This window comes from Phyllostomus hastatus, unplaced genomic scaffold (genome assembly GCF_019186645.2).
Source record: "Phyllostomus hastatus isolate PE091 unplaced genomic scaffold, TTU_PhHast_1.1 phas_contig_798, whole genome shotgun sequence".
Taxonomy (NCBI): Eukaryota; Metazoa; Chordata; class Mammalia; order Chiroptera; family Phyllostomidae; genus Phyllostomus; species Phyllostomus hastatus.
The window spans coordinates 42,219-50,832 of NW_025333959.1; positions in this window are offsets into that span (position 1 = coordinate 42,219).

An 8,614-nucleotide genomic window follows, 5' to 3' on the forward strand; every position below is an offset into this window, starting at 1 on the left:
TATTTATAATTGGGGACCAGTGGTAAATATAAAGGACAGGGAAATGTTTTCCTTAACTGTCACTAATGTACCCCAGCCAGAGAGTGTGCAGCTTTTGCCAGCTGTACTAAAAACTGTTTTGTACTCTCAGCAGGTGCGGAGATGATTTGCGCCACCACCACTGATGTACCTTATGCTTATGCTCATTTTAAACTGCCAACAGGATGGTTTCTGATATGTGGAATGACTGTCTATTCCTATGTTCCAGCAAATAGTTCTGGGGATGAATATGTGTCTTTAATGTATTGGTATGCCAGCCATGGTAACCTATTTGAATGTAGAAATAAGCAGATTAACCTGCACTATGGCAAAAGCTTTGAATGCCACTTCACAAGACATCAGTGCCATTAGTCAAGAACTAGGACAAATCACAGAAACAGTATTGGAGAATCGTGCAGCTATAGACTACCTTCTTTTAAGGCATAATCATGGATGTGAAGAATTTAAAGGACTCTGCTATTTTAACCTGATAGTTCACTGCTCATAGAGCATAAAATAAAGCAAGTAAATGATGTAGTGTCCAATATAAAACAGAGAGTGGGATTCTTTGGTATTGACCTGTCAAAACTAACCTCCTGGTTGCCTAGTATACCTGGTCTTCAAGAGGCATTTATTGTTTTTATTCTTGTCATTTTCTTCAGCATCATAGCTGTTGTTGCATACAATGTGCCTCCTTATGTAGGTCTGCAATTAGGTGTATTCCTAACCACCACCACCTATCACCACCAGATAGTACAATGTTAAGTTCTAATCTCACAGAAATGAGATAGTTTAATACTAATGGTGGAGAATGATAGGTGACTCAGGAGTTGGAAAATTTTAGCATAAGTAAAAAGTTATAAGTCTAGCAAATAATGTATAAGTTAAAGATTTTGTTTGAGAAACTACAAATAGATAAGGCCCATCCTGGCTCCTGGGAGGACAGCTGATCACCTGGAGCACCTCTAAAAATTACTGCCTGGGGGCAACTGGAGGCAGCAGGGTCTTTGTGTTCCAGGGAGATACAGACGAGCACCTGCCCCTGGGAGCAGCTAACTGCCCAGTGCAGGAATGTTGCAGTTTCTTTCACCTAATCCTCCCTGAGTCTCAAAGCCCTCACTGCACTTTGTTTATTTCCTGTTATAAAAAGTCTGGCCTGAAAAAAGAAGTCAGGATGGTCTGTGAGGGTATGAACCCACCATCTTCTTTATTTAGATTGCTGGCCATCTGAATAAAGCACCCATAAAGATTCAATTGCTGTCCTTGCTTATTGGGTTAGGTAGTGACAGGCAGCCCGAACACCAGTGTCTTTTCCAGTTTCAATATTTCCAATAAAGAACTAGTATCCACAATTTATAAAGAACTCATACAGCTTAACACCAAAAAAAACCAAAACAATACAATTAAAAAATGGGCTGAGGACCTCAATATGTATATTTCTCCTAAGAGGATATGCAGATGATGAATGGATACGAAGTGATGCTCAACCTCACTAATCATCAGAGAGATGCAAATTGAAACTACAAGGAGATATCACCTCACACCTGTCAGAGTGGCTATCCTCACAAACCAACACACAAGTGTTGCCCAGGATGTGGAAAAAAGGGAACTCTGTGCACTCTTGGTGGGGTTGCACATTGGTGCAGCCACTATGGAGAACAGTCTGGAGATTCCTCAAAAATTTAAAAATAGAACTACTTTATTGAAACCAGAACGTTAGCTCTGCCTGTCTCACATTTCCCTTCAAGCCAGTGTTCTTATAACAGAAAACAAAATGCAGTGAGTTGTTTTGAAATTCAGGGAAAATTAGATTAGAAAAACTGCAGCATTCTCACCCTGTGCAGTTAGCTCTCCCAGGAACACAATGGCTCAGATATCTCTAGCTGTGCCCCAGGAGGTCGTCTTTCTCTCCCTGGAGTCAGGGTGAGCCGAGCCACAGTTCCTGAAACAATAGCTTTAAAATATTCATTACCTACCAGGCTTATTAACTATTTACCTTAAACTAAAATTTGCCAGCTCTTGAATCCCCCAGCATTATGACCCAGCAATTCCAATTCTGGGTATTTATCTGAAGAATTCCAAAACATGAATTCAAAAAGATGTATCCACCCTTATGTTTATTGCAGTATTATTTACAATACCCAAGATATGGAAGCAACCTGAATGGCTATAAATAGATCAATTGGGCAAAAGAGAAATGGTATACATATACAGTGGAATATTATTCATCCATTAAAAAATGGAGTCAGTCCTGGCTGGTGCGGCTCAGTGGATTGAGTGCTGGTCTGTGAACAGAAATATCACCAGTGTGATTCCCAGTCAGGGCATATGCCTGGGTTGCAGGCCAGGTCACCAGTTTGGGACCTGCAAGAGGCAACCAGTCAAAGTATCTCTTCCACACTCATGTTTCTCTCCCTCTCTTTCTCTCTCCCTTCCCCTCTCTCTAAAAGTAAATGAATGAAATCTTTAAAAATATGGACTCATACCATTTGCAGCAAGATGGCTGGACCTAGAGTTTATTATACTAAGTGATATGTCAGTTAGTGACAAACAGCATATGATTTCACTTATATGTGGAACTGATAGGGGACTCAAGAGTTGGAAAATTTTAGTTTAAGGTAAATACTTATAAACCTAATAAGTAACGCACATGTTAAAGCTTTTGTTCAGAACCTACAGATAAGGCCCATCCTGGTTCCTGGGAGAAACAGCTGACCTCCTGGGGCACTGCTAAAGATTACCACCTGGGGACAAGTGGAGGCATCTGGGACATTGTGTTCAAGGGAGAGGCAATCAATCACCTGCCTCTGGGAACAGCTAACTGCCCAGGACAAGAAAGTTACAGCTTTTTCATCTAATTTTCCCTGAATTTCAAAACTCTTCACTGCACTTTGTTCTCTGCTATAAACTTCTGGCCTGGAAAGAAAATGTAAGATGTTTTGCCTTAGAGTTCAAACCTCCAGTCTTCTCACACTGCTGGCCATCTGAATAAAGTGCCTGTAAAGATTCAATTGCCATCTCTGCTTATTGGTTTTGGTAGCGACAGGCAGCAAACACTGGTATCTTTTCTGGTTTCAGAACCTAAAAAAAAAATAAACAAATAAAACAGAAACACACTCATAGATACAGAAAATAAACAGATTGTTGCCAAGTAAAAGAGTGATTAGGACTCTAGATGAAAAAAGTGAATTAATTAACAAATATAAACAGGTACAAAATAGATAGGAGGAGGTTAAGAATAGTATAGGAAATCTAGAAGCCAAAGAACTTATATGTACGACCCATGGACATGAGCTAAGGGGTTGGGGGTGTAGGTGAGAGGGGGGTGCAGGGTGGAGGGGAATAAATGCTGGAAAATGGGACAACTATAATAGCATAATCAAAAAATATATTTAAAAAACAAACAAATACAAATTCACAGTTACTACTAAATAGTCATGAGGTTCTAACATACAGCATAGGATTTATATGAATATATAAATACAGAAAATATAATCAATAATATTCTAGGAACTGTTTATGAATAATTATGGGGGATCACTTCATAAATTATTTATTTATTAAGTTTTTCATTTTATGTCACTTTATTATTTTATTTTATTTTAATCACTGTTCAAGTACAGTTTTCAGTCCTTTACTCCCATCTCAGCCCACCCATCCAGCCCTCCCAACCCCTCCCCTAGTTTTTGTCCATGTGTCCTTCATACTTGTTGCTGTAAATCCTTCCCCTTTTCCCCTGAAATTCCCTCCCCTCTCCCTTCTGGTCAATGCCAGCCTATTCTCTATTTCAGTGTCTTCGGTTATATTTTGCTTGTTTGTTTGTTTTGTTGTTTAGGTTCCGGTTAAAGGTGAGATCGTATGGTATTTGTCTTTCACTGCCTGGCTTATTTCACTAAGCATAATGCTTTCCAGTTCCATCCATGCTGTGGCAAAGGGTAGGAGCTCCTTCTTTCTTTCTGCTGCATAGAATTCCATTGTGTAAATGTACCATAGTTTTTAGATCCATTCATTTACTGATGGGCACCTAGGTTGCTTCCACCACTTGGCTATTGTAAATTGTGCTGCTATGAACACATAGTGCATAGGTTCTTTTGGATTGGTGTTTCAGGGTTCTTAAGATATAATCCTAGCAGTGGGATTGCTGGGTCAAAAGACAGGTCCATTTTTAGTTTTCTGAGGAAATTCCATACTGTTTTCTATACCGGTTGCACCAGTCTATAATCCCACGAACAGTGCACTAGGGTTCCCTTTTCTTCACAACCTCTCCAACACTAGTTATGTGTTGCTTTCTTTATGGTGACCATTCTGAGTGGTGAGAGGTGGTATCTCATTGTGGTTTTAATTTGCATCTCTATGATAGCTAGCGATATTGAGCATCTTTTCATGTGTTTCTGGATCCTCTGTGTGTCCTCTTTGGAGAAGGGTCTGTTCAAGTCATTTGTTCATATTTTAATTGGGTCAGTTGTCTTCTTAGAGTGGAGTTGTGTAAGTTCTTTATATATTTTGGAGATTAAACCCTTGTCTGAGGGCAAATCATGTTTTCCCAAACAGTTGGTTCTCTTTTTATTTTGATACTATTTTCTTTAGCTATGCAGAAGCTTTTTATTTTGATGAGATCCCATTTGTTTATTCTTTCCTTTATGTCCCTTGCGCTAGGGGACATACCAGTAACAATGTTGCTGCGTGAAATATCTGGGATTTCCCTGCCTATGTTCTCCTCTAGGACTTTAATGGTTTCATGGTTTATATGTAAGTCATTTCTCCACCTTGAATTTATTTTTGTGGAAGGTATAAGTGGGTTCTCGAGTTTCATTTTTTTGCATGTAGCTGTCCAGTTCTCCCAACACCATTTGTTCAAGAGGCCATTTTTACTCCATTTTATGTTGATGCCCCCTTTCTCAAATATTAATTGACTATAGATACTTGGGTTTATTTCTGGGCTCTCTGTTCTGTTCCATTGCTCCATGTACCTGTTTTTATGCCACTACCAGGCTGTTTTGATTACAGTAGCCTTATAATACAGTTTAGTATCAGGTATTGTGATCCCTCCTACTTTAGGAGATCTTTCTCAAAATTGCAGCAGATATTCGGGGTGATTTATGGTACCATATGAATTTTTGAAGTGTTTGTTCTATGTCTGTGAAATATTTCATTGGTACTTTAATAGGTATTGCATTGAATCTGTACATTGCTTTGGGTGGTCTGGACATTTGATGATGTTAATTCTTCTGATCCATGAACACGGTATATGTTTCCATTTGTTTGTGTCTTCCTTGACTTCTTTCTTCAGTGTTGTGTAGTCTAAGAATACAGGTATTTTACCTCCTTGGGTAGGTTTATTCCTAGGTATTTTATTTTTGGTTTTGCTATAGCAAAAGGGATTTTTTTTTCTTGATTTATGCTTCTGCTGGTTCATTGTTGGTGTACAAAAATGCCTTTGATTTCTGGATATTGACTTTGTATCCTGCTGTTGTGCCAAATTCATTTATTAGGTCAACCAGTTTTTTGGCCAAGTCTATAGGATTTTCTATGTACACTATCATGTCATCTGCAAACAGTGACAGTTTTGTTTCCTCCTTCCTGACTTGGATGCCTTTTATTTTCTTTCTTGTCTGATTGCTGTGGCTAAAACTCCCAATACTATGTGGAAGTGGTGAAAGTGGACAAACTTGTCTTGTTCCTGATCTTAATGGGAAAGATTTTAGTTTTGCTCATTGAGTGTGATGTTGCCTGCAGGACTCTCATATTTGTCCTTTATTTTGTTCAGAAAGACTCCCTCTACTCCCACTTTGCTGAGTGTTTTTATTATAAATGGTGTACCTTATCATTAGAGCTGTACCTTATCAAATGCTTTTTCTGCATCTATTGATATGATCATGTGATTATTGTCTTTGATTTTATTTATGTGATGCATTGCATTTATTGATTTGTGAGTATTGTGCCATCCTTGCATCCCTGGGATGAATCCCACTTGGCCATGTTGTATGATCTTTTTAATGTATTGTTGTATTCGGTTTGCCAATATTTTCTTGAGGATTTTAGTGCCTATGTTCATCAGTGATATTGGCCTAAAGTTTTCTTTCTTTGTTGTGTCTTTATGTTTTTGGGATTAGGATGATGCTGGCTTCATAAAGAGAGTTTGGGAATCTTCCATCATTTTGGATTTTTGGAATAGTCTGTGAAGGATAGGAGTAAGCTCTTCCTTAAATGCTTTGTAGAATTCTCCTGTGAAACCATCTGGTCTAGAACTTTTGTGTTGGGAGTTTTTTTGATTACTGCTTCAATTTTATCTGATGTTATTGGTCTGTTCAGACATTCTGCTTCTTCTTCATTGAGTTTTGTAAGATTATATTTTTCCAGAAATTTGTCCATTTCACCTAGGTTTTCAAATTTATTGGCATACAGTTCTTTGTAATGATTTCTTACAATCCTTTGTATTTCTGTGGTATCAGTTGTAATCTCTCCTCTTTCATTTCTGATTGTGTTTATTTGGGTCTTCTCTCTTTTTTTCTTCATGAGCCTGCTTAAAGGCTTGTCAAGTTTGTTTATCTTTTCAAAGAATCAGCTCCTGGATTCATTGATCCTTAGAATTGTGCATTTAGGCTCTATGTCATTTAATTCTGTTCTGATCTTGGTTATTTCCTTCCTTCTACTTGATCTGGGCTGTCTTTGTTGTTGTTCCTTAAGTTCTTTTAGGAATAGGGTTAGGTTATTTGTTTGAAATGTTTCTATCTTTTTTAGGTAGGCCTGTATTGCTATGAACTTCCCTCTCAGGACTGCCTTCAGTGTGTCCCATAAGTTTTGGGTTGTTTGGGTTCATTTTCATTTGTTTCCAGAAACTTTTTTATTTCTTCCCTAATGTCATTCTTGACCCATTCATTCTTTAGTAGCATGCTGTTCAATCTCCATGATTTTGAGTGTTTGGGGTTTTTTTCCCTTAGGGTTGATTTCTAGTTTCAGCCCTTTGTGGTCAGAGGAAATGCTTGGTATGATTTCAATTTTCTTGAATTTGTTGAGGCTTGTTTTGTGTCCTATCATGTGCTCTATCTTTGAAAATGTTCCATGTGCATTTGAAACAAAGGTGTATTTAGCTTCTTTGGGATGAAGGGCTCTGTATATATGTATCAGTTAAGTCCATTTCCTCTAGGGCATTGTTCAATGCCACAATATCTCTGTTGAGATTTTGTTTTGGCAATCTGTCCATTTTTGACAGTGGGGTGTTAAAATCTCCCACTATAATTGTATTGCTGTCAATATCTTTCTTGAAGTCATCTAAGATTTTCTTTATGTATTTGGGTGCTCCTATGTTGGGTGCATATATATTTACAATGTTTAGGTCTTCTGGTAGATTCTCCCTTTGAGTATTATGAAGTGACCTTCTGGGTCTCTCTTTATGGCCCTTTTTGGGAAGTCTATTTTGTCTTATATGAGTATTCCTACCCTGGCTGTTTGGGGGTTTTTTTCCTGTCCATTTGCTTGGAAAATTTGTTTCCAGCCCTTCACTTTCAGTCTGTGTAGATCTTTTGTCCTGAGGTGGGTCTCTTGTAAGCAGCATATGTGTGGGTCATGCTCTCTTAGCCATTCAGCTATTCTTTGTCTCTTGATTAGAGCATCTAATCCATTTACATTTAAGGTTATTATTGATAGGTACTTATTTATTGCCATTTTTGTACCTGTGTTTCTCTCTCTGTCTCTCTCTTTCTCTCTCTCGTTCTCCATTTCTCTCTTTTTTCCTTTCCTTAAAGCAGGTCCTTTAGCATCTCTTGCAGAGCTCGTTTGGTGGAGGTGTATTCTTTTAGACTTCTTTTGTCCTGGAAGCTCCTTATTTGTCCTTCTATCTTGATTGAGAGACTTGCTGGGTAAAGTAGCCTTGGTTGCAGACCTCTGGTTCTCATTACTTGGCATATTTCTTGCCTTTCTCTAATGGCTTGTAGCGTTTTCATTTGGAAGTCAGCTGCTAACCTTATTGGGGCTCCCTTGTATGTTACTTCCTCTTTCTCCCTTGCTGCCTTTAAGAATCTCTCTTTGTCTTTAAATTTGGCCATTTTTATTATGATGTGTCTTGAGGTGGGCTTCTTTGGGTTCCTCTTGATTGGGACTCTCTGTGTTTCATGGATTTGTGTGTTTTTCTCTCATCAAATTAGGGAAGTTTTCCATCATTACTTTTTCAAATAGGTGTTCTATCCCTTGCTCTTTTTCTTTTTATTCTCGTATCCCTATTATACAGATATTATTATCTTTCATATTATCTTGCATTTCCCTTAATCCCTCTTCATTCTTTTTTAAATTTTATTTAAATTGTTGTTGCAGTACAATTTTCTATCTTTTACTCGCATCCCAACCCAGCCACCCAACCCTCCTCTCCTCCCTCCCATTTCCACACACCCCTAGTTTTTATCCATGTGTCCTTTATACTCATTCCTGTAAACCGTTCCCCTTTTCCCCTGAAATTCTCTCTCCTCTTTCCTCTGAATTCTGTCAGTCTGTTCTTTATTTCAGTGAATTGGTTATATTTTGCTTGTTTCTTTGTTTTGTTGTTTAGGTTCCTGTCAAAGGTGACATCATATGCTATTTGTCTTTCACTGTCTGGCTTATT